The sequence below is a fragment of the Cherax quadricarinatus genome, chromosome 3 (assembly GCF_038502225.1).
Source record: "Cherax quadricarinatus isolate ZL_2023a chromosome 3, ASM3850222v1, whole genome shotgun sequence".
Taxonomy (NCBI): domain Eukaryota; kingdom Metazoa; phylum Arthropoda; class Malacostraca; order Decapoda; family Parastacidae; genus Cherax; species Cherax quadricarinatus.
This window is the reverse complement of record NC_091294.1, coordinates 14,749,451-14,764,450: the sequence shown is the minus strand read 5'-3', so window position 1 is coordinate 14,764,450 and position 15,000 is coordinate 14,749,451. Positions and strand designations below refer to the sequence as shown.

Genomic DNA, 15,000 nt, shown 5'->3' with positions numbered 1-15,000 from the left:
TATTTAAGCCAAGATCGCAAGTTCTTCCTATTCCGCACGACATATATATATATATATATATATATATATATATATATATATATATATATATAATATATATATATGGTGCAGTGTAACCTGGGGACGCATCGTTCAACTACCGGCACCTCCATTCTCCGCAGTCGTACATATACCATTGCCGGTGACACTCTCAGTATCCCTGACACACTCTCAGTATACCTGACACACTCTCAGTATCCCTGACACACACTCAGTATCCCTGACATACTCTCAGTATCCCTGACACACTCTCAGTATCCCTGACACACTCTCAGTATCCCTGACATATTCTCAGTATCCCTGACACACTCTCAGTATCCCTAACACACTCTCAGTATCCCTGACATATTCTCAGTATCCCTGACACACTCTCAGTATCCCTGACACACACTCAGCATCCGGACACACACACAATATCTAGATGAGGCCTTGTCACAGACCGCGCAGCGGGGGCGTTCACCTCCGAAACCTTCTCCAGGTACACACAGTATCCGGAGAAACACAGTATCCGGACACACAGTATAAGGACACAGTATCCAGACACAATGAAAAGTAGGGGCGCCACTGGTACACTAAGAGAAAACACGATTAGTGTCCGGGGCCCAAGACTGTTGAACAGCCTCCTACCAGGCATAAAGGGAATAACCAACAGACCCCTGGCTGCCTTCAAGAAGGAAATGGACATGCACCTAAAGTCAGTACCTGACCAGCCAGGCTGTGATTCGTACGTCGGGTTTCGTGCGGCCAACAGTAACAGCCTGGTTAATCAGGCCCTGATGCACCGGGAGGCCTGGTCGTGGACCGGGCCGCGGGGGCGTTGATCCCCGGAAAGCCATCCAGGTAGACTCCAGATAAGTAGATCCGTACAAACAGTACAGACACACGGTATCAGGACACACAGTACCCAGACACAGTATCCAGACACACAATATCCAGACACAGTATCCAGGCACATAGTATCCGGACACACAGTATCCGGACACACAGTATCCGGACACACAGTATCCAGGCATACTGTATCAGGACACAGTATCAACAGTATCCGGACACACAGTATCCAGACACACAGTATCCGGACACACAGTATCCAGACACATACGGAAACACAGTATCCATACGCACAGTATCCAGACACACAGTATCCAGACACACAGTATCCGGACACAGTTTAAAGACACACAGTATGAGGACATACAGTATCCAGACACACACACACACAATATCCGGACACACAGTATCCAGACACACAGTATCCAGACACACAGTATCCAGACACAGTATCAAGACACACTCAGCATCCGGACACACAGTATCCAGACACACAGTATCCGGACACACAGTATCCAGACATACTGTATCAGGACACACAGTATCCAGACACATACACACACACACAGTATCCGGACACACAGTATCCAGACACATACGGAAACACAGTATCCATACGCACAGTATCCAGACACACAGTATCCGGACACACAGTTTAAAGACACACAGTATGAGGACATACAGTATCCAGACACACACACACACACAATATCCGGACACACAGTATCCAGACACACAGTATCCAGACACACAATATCCAGACACACAGTATCAAGACACACTCAGCATCCGGACACACAGTATCCAGACACACAGTATCAGGACACACAGTATCCAGACACACAGTATCCGGACACACAGTATCCAGACACATACACACACACACAGTATCCGGACACACAGTATCCAGACACACACACACAGTATCCGGACACAAAGTATCCAGACACACAGTATCCGGACACACAGTATCCAGACACACAGAATACAGAAACGCTGTATCCAGACACACAGTATCCGGACACACAGTATCCAGACACAGTATCCGGACACAGTATCCAGACACAGTATCCAGACACATAGTACCCGGAAACACAATATCCGGACACTCAGTAGCCAGACACACAGTATACGGACACACAGTATCCAGACACACAGTATCGGATACACAGTATCCAGACACACAGTATCTGGACACACAGTGCCCAGACACACATACACACTATCCGGTCACACAGTATCCAGACACACATACACAGTATCAGGACACAGTATACGGACAAACAGTATCCAGACACACGTAAAGTAAAAGGACACAAGTGCAACTAATGTGACATTTATTGTGGCAACGTTTCGCTCTCCAGGAGCTTTATCAAGCCATTACAAACAATACATGGACACAGAGGGTATATAAAGGCTCAGAGTGAGGTGCAATACTAGTGAGGTACCATTTCGATGTTCACTAGTGGTAGTGGTAGTAGTAGTAGTAGTAGTAGTAGTGACAAAAGTAATACAATATGGTAGAGCAATTAATTCGTACATGAGTAAAAGGATATAAAAGCTATTACTTGGGTAACATAAAAATAGGTTGGACAAATATAGACTGGAAAGAGGCAGCTTGTTTCAGTGTTCACTCTCTATGCTTTGTGTAGTATAACAGGAGAGACTATGTGATGGCAGGGTTTACTGTTTTCAGGAGGATTCTTGCTAAGACTTCAGAGATGGTGAAGCTGCCGTTGTTTTGTTTAATTGTATTCGAAACAGCGATCAGTGCTGATTCGAGGCACTTGCGTCTGCGGAAATTAGTTTCTTTGGTCACTAATTGGGCGTCTCTGAATTTCATGAGATGATTGGTGGAATTTCGGTGTTGTACACAGGCGTTGTTCAAGTTATCGTTCCTACATGCGTAAATGTGTTCATTGAGGCGGGTGTCGAGGTTTCTTGCTGTTTCACCTACGTAGATCTTGTCACAGCCTCCACAGGGTATAGTGTAAACTCCTGCATTGACTGGTTCGTGGTGCTTGGATTTTGTCCTGGTTAGATCCTTTATTGAAGTGCTACAAGCGATGGCGACTCTGGTGTTAGCTTGTGAAAGTACTTTTGAGACGTTTAGTGCAACCTGGCTGTTGGGAAGAATTATAACTTTGTTGGGAGTGGTGTTGATGCGTGGAGAATTAATGATCTGAAGAGCTCTTTTCTTGCAGTCTTTGATGAAAAAAGGAGGAAAATGTAACTCAGTGAATGTTTGGTGAATGTATGTACATTCCTCGTCAAGAAACTCAGGACTACAAATTCGGTATGCTCTTAGGAAAAACCCGATGATGATGCCTCTTTTGGTCTTGGTATCTTGACTGGAATAGAAGTGTGTGAGATCATTTTTATTGGTGGGTTTCCGATAAACTTGAAATCTTAGGTTGTTGTCTACTTTGTGAATGAGGACGTCGAGGAAAGGAAGCATGTCATTGGACTCTTCTTCTAGTGTAAACTGGATCGCCGGTAAACTGCGTTGAGCCTTGCCTGGAGATTCCGTACATCAAAACGTTTGGGAGTTATTACGAGGACGTCGTCCACGTAACGTAACCAAGTGACGCTTGAAGGGATGATGTTGGCGAAGTGTTCGGACTCTAGATGTTCCATGTATAAGTTGGCTAAGACGGCACTGATGGGGGACCCCATTCCCATGCCATAGGTTTGTTTGTAGAGCTTGTTATTGAAAGAAAAACAGTTGAAATTAACACAGAGTTCAATCAAGTCAACAAAATCTCCGGGAGGTAGAGGAAGATTAAGGTCCTGATTGACTTTACGTCGGAGAACCTCGATGGCTTTTTTGGTAGGTACTTTTGTGAAGAGGGAAGTCACATCCAAACTCCTTAGTTTCTTGTTACGGATGGAGAGGTTACGGATGCGGTTGAGAAGGTCGCCTGAGTGTTTAAGATGAGCGGGGCTGATGGTCCCCAGAAGGCAGGAAAGATACACAGTATCCGGACACACAGTATCCAGACACACATACACAGTATCCGGACACACAGTATCCAGACACACAGTATACAGACACACACAAACAGTATCCGGACACACAGTATACAGACACACACAAACAGTATCCGGACACACAGTATACAGACACACACAAACAGTATTCGGACACACAGTATCCAGACACACAGTATCCAGACCACAGTAGCCGGAAACACAGTATCCAAACACACAGTATCCAGACACACACACACACATAATATCCGGACACACAGTATCCAGACACACAGTATCCAGACCACAGTAGCCGGAAACACAGTATCCAAACACACAGTATCCAGACACACACACACACATAATATCCGGACACACAGTATCCAGACACACACACACACAGTACCCAGACACACAGTATCCGGACACACAGTATCCGGACACAGTATCCGGACACAGTATCCAGACACAGTATCCGGATACAGTATCCAGACACACAGTATCCGGACACAGTATCCAGACACACAGTATCCGGACACAGTATCCGGACACAGTATCCAGACACACAGTATCCGGACACAGTATCCAGACACACAGTATCCGGACACAGTATCCGGACACAGTATCCAGACACACAGTATCCGGACACAGTATCCGGACACAGTATCCAGACACACAGTATCCGGACACAGTATCCAGACACACAGTATCCGGACACAGTATCCGGACACAGTATCCAGACACACAGTATCCGGACACAGTATCCAGACACACAGTATCCAGACACACAGTATCCAGACACACAGTATCCAGACACACAGTATCCGGACACAGTATCCAGACACACAGTATCCGGACACAGTATCCGGACACAGTATCCAGACACACAGTATCCGGACACAGTATCCGGACACAGTATCCAGACACACAGTATCCGGACACAGTATCCAGACACACAGTATCCGGACACAGTATCCGGACACAGTATCCAGACACACAGTATCCGGACACAGTATCCGGACACAGTATCCAGACACACAGTATCCGGACACAGTATCCAGACACACAGTATCCGGACACAGTATCCGGACACAGTATCCAGACACACAGTATCCGGACACAGTATCCAGACACACAGTATCCAGACACACAGTATCCAGACACACAGTATCCGGACACAGTATCCAGACACACAGTATCCGGACACAGTATCCGGACACAGTATCCAGACACACAGTATCCGGACACACAATATCCAGCTCTCTACTTCCAAACTCATTAGTTTAAAACATGTTGAATATTTCCTCTCAGTACCTGAATGATGGTTGAGTAAGACTATATGTAGTGGTGGTAGTAGTAGTGGTGGTGGTAGTAGTGGTGGTGGTAGTTGTGGTAGTAGTGGTGGTGGTAGTTGTGGTAGTAGTGGTGGTGGTAGTTGTGGTAGTAGTGGTGGTGGTAGTTGTGGTAGTAGTGGTGGTGGTAGTTGTGGTAGTAGTGGTGGTGGTAGTTGTGGTAGTAGTGGTAGTAGTAGTGGTAGTAGTAGTGGTGGTAGTAATGGTAGTAGTGGTAGTAGTAGTGGTGGTAGTAGTGGTGGTGGTGGTAGTAGTGGTGGTGGTAGTGGTAGTAGTGGTGGTAGTAGTGGTAGTAGTAGTGGTAGTAGTAGTGGTGGTAGTAATGGTAGTAGTAGTGGTGGTAGTAGTGGTGGTGGTAGTGGTGGTGGTAGTGGTGGTGGTAGTAGTGGTGGTAGTGGTGGTGGTAGTTGTGGTGGTAGTAGTGGTGGTAGTAGTGGTGGTAGTAGTGGTAGTAGTGGTGGTGGTGGTGGTAGTAGTGGTGGTGGTAGTAGTGGTGGTAGTAGTGGTAGTAGTAGTGGTGGTGGTAGTAGTGGTGGTGGTAGTGGTGGTGGTAGTGGTGGTGGTAGTGGTGGTGGTAGTGGTGGTGGTAGTGGTGGTGGTAGTGGTGGTAGTAGTGGTGGTGGTAGTTGTGGTAGTAGTGGTGGTGGTAGTGGTGGTAGTAGTGGTAGTAGTAGTGGTGGTGGTAGTGGTGGTAGTAGTGGTGGTGGTAGTGGTGGTGGTAGTGGTGGTGGTAGTGGTGGTAGTAGTGGTGGTGGTAGTGGTGGTGGTAGTGGTGGCGGTAGTGGTGGTGATAGTGGTGGTAGTAGTGGTGGTGGTAGTTGTGGTAGTAGTGGTGGTGGTAGTGGTGGTAGTAGTAGTGGTAGTAGTAGTGGTGGTAGTAGTGGTAGTAGTAGTGGTGGTAGTAGTGGTAGTAGTAGTAGTGGTGGTGGTAGTGGTGGTAGTAGTGGTGGTGCCAATGGTGGTAGTAATGGTGGTGGTAGTAGTGGTGGTGGTAGTTGTGGTAGTAGCGGTGGTGTTAGTTGTGGTAGTAGTGGTGATTTTTAAGGTATGTCCGGTTTACGTCAAAAACTAGGTTACGTCACGGCTCTTGGAGCCAATTAATGACGTAGGGCGGGGTATGATTTTATAGGATTTTGAGGCGTTTCCAGGAATTTAAGTGCTTTATTGGTGCTATCTAAGCTGCAAACGCTTCTGTCTGTTCCAACTCTGATTATGTCTCCTCTTGAATAGATCCATCTACACTGAGCAGTACTGTAAGAGAGTACAAGTAGCTAGAACTGTGTCACCACCGCATTATTTCCCCTCGTCTTGAAAGTTTTCATTATACACCCGATCATTTCCCTGGTTTTCGTGACTTTTGCTGATATTATTAACCTCCTGTAATTAATGATCCATTTCTAAAGGTAGTTCTTAACTTGGATTTTGCGTATGTGTAAAAATATTTGGTGTTTCTTGTAGTATCTTCGATGGATGTTTGTTCCCTTTGTGCTTCTTACATCTGGAACGACAGCTAAAGTTTTTTGTTTTAACTTGGTAATATCTCAGCCAAGATGATCTTTCCTTCGTTGTGACATATTCACGTTTTTAAGCAGTCTGTAATCGTTCTTTTCGTATATTTGATCTTGTTTTAGGCTTTCTCAGTGGTGGATATTTTCCGCAGACCTTCTATGCTTCTGTGCTCAACTGTTCCAGGCACTGGTGAGGGTTAGAGTGCTCATGACGGTTTTCCAGAGTATGTCTCATGATTCTTGCTTAATTTTGTCCCAGTCAATTCTCTGACTGTTGAGATTATATTGATATAATAAACATCCCGTCTCGTATACTTTTACTGGAGCTTCCCATCCCTATATGTGTACGTAACTGGTGTGTCATGACAGAGTAGCCTGTGAGTTTCAAGACTCGTCTATCATAAGTTCAAGACTCTACCCAATCCGTGATACGTAACTAACGTACCCTCACGCTGACGCAACTAGTGTGTCCTGACACAGACGTAAGAACAGACAAGATGTGCATAGTGAGGGAGCGACACACTTCCTGTATACGACGGAGTCGCAACCGCTGTTGTGACTGCTCTGTAATAGGTTTGTGTCTGCTGGTGTGACTGTTGTTGCTGCTGCTGTTCTTGTGTCTGCTGGTGTGACTGTTGTTGCTGTTCTTGTGTCTGCTGGTGTGACCGTTGTTGCTGCTGTTCTTGTGTCTGCTGGTGTGGCTGTTGTTGCTGCTGTTCTTGTGTCTGCTGGTGTGACTGTTGTTGCTGCTGCTGTTCTTGTGTCTGCTGGTGTGACTGTTGTTGCTGCTGTTCTTGTGTCTGCTGGTGTGACTGTTGTTGCTGCTGTTCTTGTGTCTGCTGGTGTGGCTGTTGTTGCTGCTGTTCTTGTGTCTGCTGGTGTGGCTGTTGTTGCTGCTGTTCTTGTGTCTGCTGGTGTGGCTGTTGTTGCTGCTGTTCTTGTGTCTGCTGGTGTGGCTGTTGTTGCTGCTGTTCTTGTGTCTGCTGGTGTGACTGTTGTTGCTGCTGCTGTTCTTGTGTCTGCTGTTGTGACTGTTGTTGCTGCTGTTCTTGTGTCTGCTGGTGTGACCGTTGTTGCTGCTGTTCTTGTGTCTGCTGGTGTGGCTGTTGTTGCTGCTGTTCTTGTGTCTGCTGGTGTGGCTGTTGTTGCTGCTGCTGTTCTTGTGTCTGCTTGTGTGACTGTTGTTGCTGCTGTTCTTGTGTCTGCTGGTGTGACTGTTGTTGCTGCTGTTCTTGTGTCTGCTGGTGTGGCTGTTGTTGCTGCTGTTCTTGTGTCTGCTGGTGTGGCTGTTGTTCCTGCTGTTCTTGTGTCTGCTGGTGTGACTTGTTGCTGCTGTTCTTGTGTCTGCTGGTGTGACTGTTGTTGCTGCTGTTCTTGTGTCTGCTGGTGTGGCTGTTGTTGCTGCTGTTCTTGTGTCTGCTGGTGTGGCTGTTGTTGCTGCTGTTCTTGTGTCTGCTGGTGTGGCTGTTGTTGCTGCTGTTCTTGTGTCTGCTGGTGTGGCTGTTGTTGCTGCTGTTCTTGTGTCTGCTGGTGTGACTGTTGTTGCTCCTGTTCTTGTGTCTGCTGGTGTGGCTGTTGTTGCTGCTGCTGTTCTTGTGTCTGCTGGTGTGACTTGTTGCTGCTGCTGTTTCTGTGTCTGCTGGTGTGACTGTTGTTGCTGCTGCTGTTCCTGTGTCTGCTGGTGTGGCTGTTGTTGCTGCTGCTGTTCCTGTGTCTGCTGGTGTGACTTGTTGCTGCTGCTGTTCTTGTGTCTGCTGGTGTGACTGTTGTTGCTGCTGCTGTTTCTGTGTCTGCTGGTGTGACTGTTGTTGCTGCTGCTGTTCCTGTGTCTGCTGGTGTGGCTGTTGTTGCTGTTGATGTTCTTCGCGTGTCTGCTGCTGTGATTATTGTTGTTGTTGTTGATATTCTTCTTGTGTCCGCTGCTGTGACTGCTGACGTTGCTGCTGTGACTTGTTGTTGCTGTTCTTGTGTCTGTTGTTGTCATTGTTGTTGCTGATTTGTGTCTGCTGTTACGGCTGTTGTTGCTGCTGCTGTTCTTGTGTCTGCTGTTGCGAATGTTGTTGCTGCTGTTCTCGTGTCTGCTGCTGTGATTACAGTTGCTGCTGTTCTCGTGTCTGCTGCTGTGATTACAGTTGCTGCTGTTCTTGTGTCTGTTGCTGTGATTACAGTTGCTGCTGTTCTTGTGTCTGCTGCTGTGATTCAGACAGCAGGTTGGTGGGTCAGTCAGCAGGCTAGTGAGTCAGTCAGCAGGTTGGTGGGTCAGTCAGCAGGTTGATGGGTCAGTCAGCAGGTTAGTGGGTCAGTCAACAGGGTGGTGGGTCAGTCAACAGGGTGGTCAGTCACTCAACAGGGTGGTGAGTCAGTCAACAGGGTGGTGGGTCAGTCAACAGGGTGGTGGGTCAGTCAACAGGGTGGTGAGTCAATCAACAGGGTGGTGGGTCAGTCAACAGGGTGGTGGGTCAGTCAACAGGGTGGTGAGTCAGTCAACAGGGTGGTGAGCCAGTCAACAGGGTAGTGAATCAGTCAACAGGGTGGTGAGTCAGTCAACAGGGTGGTGTGGTGAGTCAGTTAACAGGATTGTGAGTCAGTTAACAGGGTGGTGAGTTAGTTAACAGGATGGTGAGTCAGTTAACAGGGTGGTGAGTCAGTTAACAGGATTGTGAGTCAGTTAACAGGGTGGTGAGTTAGTTAACAGGATTGTGAGTCAGTCAACAGGGTGGTGAGTCAGTTAACAGGATTGTGAGTCAGTTAACAGGGTGGTGAGTTAGTTAACAGGGTGGTGAGTCAGTTAACAGGGTGGTGAGTCAGTTAACAGGATGGTGAGTCAGTTAACAGGATGGTGAGTCAGTTAACAGGATGGTGAGTCAGTTAACAGGATGGTGAGTCAGTTAACAGGATGGTGAGTCAGTTAACAGGATGGTGAGTCAGTTAACAGGATGGTGAGTCAGTTAACAGGATGGTGAGTCAGTTAACAGGATGGTGAGTCAGTTAACAGGATGGTGAGTCAGTTAACAGGATGGTGAGTCAGTTAACAGGATGGTGAGTCAGTAACCCTCTATATACATTGCTTACACTCAGTGAAGTATATACATCACGTGTTTATATAGTCACTGTAAGACATTAACCCACCGTTTACAATATCAACCCACCGTGTAAGATATTAACCCACTGTGTACAATATTAACCCACCGTGTAAGATATTAACCCATCGTGTACAATAATAACCCACCGCGTACGATATTAACCCACCGTGTACAATATTAACCCACCGTGTACGATATCCCACCGTGTACGATATTACCTCACCGCACACAATATTAACCCACCGTGTACGATATTATCCCACCGTGTACGATATTAACCCACCGCGTACAATATTAATCCACCGTGTACGATATTATCCCACCGTGTACGATATTAACCCACCGCGTACAATATTAATCCACCGTGTACGATATTATCCTACCATGTACGACATTAACCCACCGTGTACGATAACCCACCACAAGGTTCGATCCTCCGTCAGTTTGTTGTGAGACAGAAACAATACATTGCTAAGTTAATAAAGATTAGTGAGGTTAAATTAACGTAAGTTAACCTAATCTAGAATAACATGTCATTTTCTTGTCTACTGCGTGGCTAAATCCTTTGGTAGACATGAAAGATACCTGTAGTGGTCCAAGGCACCTGCGACTTTGTCTAAGACACCTGTGAACTTGTCTAAGACATTTGCAGTCTTGTCTAAGACAAATGAACACCTACAGGGCCTTTACACACCTTTAACCTTGGGCAAGATACCTGTAACCTTGTCTGAGGCGGCTGTAACACTGAGATGTGTCTGTGGTACCTATAACTTTAAAACTCCTGGTATTGTCTGAGGGACTTACAACTTTGTCTAAGATACCTGTAACCTAAGACACTTGTAGACTCGTTCAAAACAATTACCGTGCAGGGAGAACACCTGCTGGACCTTCAAACACCTGTAACATTGTCTAAGATGTCTGTAACATTGTTTAACATACCTGTAACTTCATCTCAGGCACCTGTGACCTTGTCTAAAGGACCTGTAACTTTGCCTGAGACACCTTGTGTAAGACACCTGTAGGTTTGTTTAAACACCTGTAATCATTTAACCTTGTCTAAGACACTTTTAGCTTTGTCTTCTCTAAGATGTTTGCTATAATATTAACTTTCCTGGTCACAATAACTTTCCTGGTCACAATAACTTTCCTGGTCACAATAACTTTCCTGGTCACAATAACTTTCCTGGTCAAAATAATAACTTCCCTGGTCACAATATTAACTTTCCTGGTCACAATATTAACTTTCCTGGTCACAATATTAACTTTCCTGGTCACAATAACTTTCCTGGTCAAAATAATAACTTCCCTGGTCACAATATTAACTTTCCTGGTCACAATATTAACTTTCCTGGTCACAATAATAACTTTCCTAGTCACAACAATATTAATGTTTAGATGACTATATTAACTTCCAAGTCACAATATTAACTTTCATAGTGAAAATATTAACTTTCTGGTCACAATATTAACTTTTCAGGTCACAATATTAACTTTCCCGGTCACAACAATATTAACGTTTAGATGAAAATTTTAACTTTCCAGGTCACAATTTTAACTTTCATAGTGAAAATATTAACTTTCTGGTCACAATATTAACTTTCCTGGTCACAATACTAATTCACAATATGAACTTTCTGGTAACAATATTAACTCTCCAGGTCACAATATTAACTTTCAAGTCACAATATTAACTTTGTCATAATATTAACTTTCGACGTCAAAATATTAACTTTTCAGGTCACTATTAACTTTCCAGGTCACAATATTAACTTTCCAGGTCACAATGTTAACTTTTCAGGTCACAATAATAACTTTCAAGTAACAATATTAACTTTTAAGATCATAATATTAACTTTTCAGGTCACAATATTAACTTTTAAGATCATAATATTAACTTTTCAGGTCACAATATTAACTTTTAAGATCATAATATTAACTTTTCAGGTCACAATATTAACTTTCCAGGTCACAATGTTAACTTTTCAGGTCACAATAATAACTTTCAAGTCACAATATTAACTTTTAAGATCATAATATTAACTTTTCAGGTCACAATATTAACTTTTAAGATCATAATATTAACTTTTCAGGTCACAATATTAACTTTTAAGATCATAATATTAACTTTTCAGGTCACAATATTAACTTTTAAGATCATAATATTAACTTTTCAAGTCACAATATTAACTTTTCAAGTCACAATATTAACTTTTAAGGTCACAATATTAGCTTTCAAGTCACAATATTAACTTTTCAGGTCACAATATTAACTTTCAAGTCACAATATTAACTTTTCAGGTCACAATATTAACTTTTCAAGTCACAATATTAACTTTTCAAGTCACAATATTAACTTTTAAGGTCACAATATTAACTTTCAAGTCACAATATTAACTTTTCAGGTCACAATATTAACTTTTCAGGTCACAATATTAACTTTCAAGTCACAATATTAACTTTTCAAGTCACAATATTAACTTTCAAGTCACAATATTAACTTTCAAGTCACAATATTAACTTTTCAGGTCACAATATTAACTTTCAAGTCACAATATTAACTTTTCAAGTCACAATATTAACTTTTCAGGTCACAATATTAACTTTCAAGTCACAATATTAACTTTTCAGGTCACAATATTAACTTTCAAGTCACAATATTAACTTTTCAGGTCACAATATTAACTTTCAAGTCACAATATTAACTTTCAAGTCACAATAAAGTCACAATATTAACTTTCAGGTCACAATATTAACTTTCAAGTCACAATATTAACTTTTCAAGTCACAATATTAACTTTTCAGGTCACAATATTAACTTTCAAGTCACAATATTAACTTTTCAGGTCACAATATTAACTTTCAAGTCACAATATTAACTTTCAAGTCACAATAAAGTCACAATATTAACTTTCAGGTCACAATATTAACTTTCAAGTCACAATATTAACTTTCAGGTCACAATATTAACTTTCTTGGTTATATATTTCACCATCCTTCTCGCAGCATTCACCATCATTCTCACAACATTCACCATTTTTCTCGCAACATTCACCATCATTCTCACAACATTCACCATTCTTCTCGCAACATACACCATCTTTCTCACAACATTCACCATTCTTCTCGCAACATACACCATCATTCTCGCAACATACACCATCATTCACCATCATTCTCACAACATTCACCATTCTTCTCGCAACATTCACCATCATTCTCACAACATACACCATTCTTCTCGCAACATACACCATCATTCTCACAACATTCACCATCATTCTCACAACATTCACCACCATTCTCGCAACATACACCATCATTCACCATCATTCTCACAACATTCACCATCATTCTCACAACATTCGCCATCATTCTCGCAACATACACCATCATTCTCGCAACATACACCATCATTCTCACAACATACACCATCATTCTCACAACATACACAATCATTCTCACAACATACACAATCATTCTCACAACATTCACCATCATTCTCACAACATACACCATCATTCTCACAACATACACCATCATTCTCACAACATTCACCATCATTCACCATCATTCTCACAACATTCACCATCATTCTCACAACATTCACCATCATTCTCGCAACATACACCATCATTCACCATCATTTTCACAACATTCACCATCATTCTCACAACATACACAATCATTCTCACAACATTCACCATCATTCTCACAACATATACCATCATTCTCACAACATACACAATCATTCTCACAACATTCACCATCAGTCTCACAACATATACCAATATTCTCACAACATACACAATCAATCTCACAACATTCACCATCATTCTCACAACATACACAATCATTCTCACAACATACACCATCATTCTCACAACATTCACCATCATTCACCATCATTCTCACAACATACACCATGATTCTCACAACATATACCATCATTCTCACAACATTCACCATCATTCACCATCATTCTCACAACATACACCATCATTCTCACAACATTCACCATCATTCTCACAACATACACCATGATTCTCACAACATATACCATCATTCTCACAACATTCACCATCATTCACCATGATTCTCACAACATATACCATCATTCTCACAACATACACAATCATTCTCACAACATTCACCATCATTCTCACAACATACACCATCATTCTCACAACATTCACTATCACTCACAACATACACAATCATTCTCACAACATACACCATCATTCTCACAACATATACCATCATTCTCACAACATACACAATCATTTTCACAACATACACAATCATTCTCACAACATACACAATCATTCTCACAACATACACAATCATTTTCACAACATACACAATCATTTTCACAACATACACAATCATTTTCACAATATACACAATCATTTTCACAACATACACAATCATTTTCACAACATACACAATCATTCTCACAACATACACAATCATTCTCACAACATACACAATCATTTTCACAACATACACAATCATTTTCACAACATACACAATCATTTTCACAACATACACAATCATTTTCACAACATACACCATCATTCTCACAACATTCACCATCATTCTCACAACATACACAATCATTCTCACAACATATACCATCATTCTCACAACATACACAATCATTCTCACAACATATACCATCATTCTCACAACATTCACCATCACCTCACAACATACACCATCATTCTCACAATATACACCACCATTCTCACAACATTCACCATCATTCTCACAACATACACCATCGTTCTCAATATACACCATCATTCTCACAACATACACCATCATTCTCACAACATACACCATCATTCTCACAACATACACCATCATTCTCACAACATACACCATCATTCTCACAACATTCACCATCATTCTCACAACATACACCATCATTCTCAATATACACCATCATTCTCACAACATACACCATCATTCTCACAACATTCACCATCACTCTCACAACATACACCATCATTCACCATCATTCTCACAATATACACCATCATTCTCACAACATTCACCATCATTCTCACAACATACACCATCATTCTCAATATACACCATCATTTTCACAACATACACCATCATTTTCACAACATACACCATCATTCTCACAACATACACCATCATTCTCAATATACACCATCATTCTCACAACATACACCATCATTCTCACAACATACA

The 15,000-nt window shown here is 42.6% G+C and overlaps 1 protein-coding gene across 7 annotated transcripts in view; it reads right to left on the bottom strand.

Annotated features, from left to right (window-relative positions):
* LOC128684111 (ecdysone-induced protein 74EF) overlaps positions 1–15,000 on the bottom strand; it is a 1,067,593-nt gene that overhangs the window by 567,985 nt on the left and 484,608 nt on the right. Inside the window, exon 1 of one of the 7 annotated variants that reach the window (XM_070090244.1) lies at positions 10,720–11,403. The exons of the other annotated variants lie outside the window; for them this stretch is intronic. The gene's annotated coding sequence lies outside the window, so the exon portion shown is untranslated. Of the gene's footprint in view, positions 1–10,719; positions 11,404–15,000 lie in introns of those variants that run through there. 7 annotated transcript variants of the gene reach the window in all.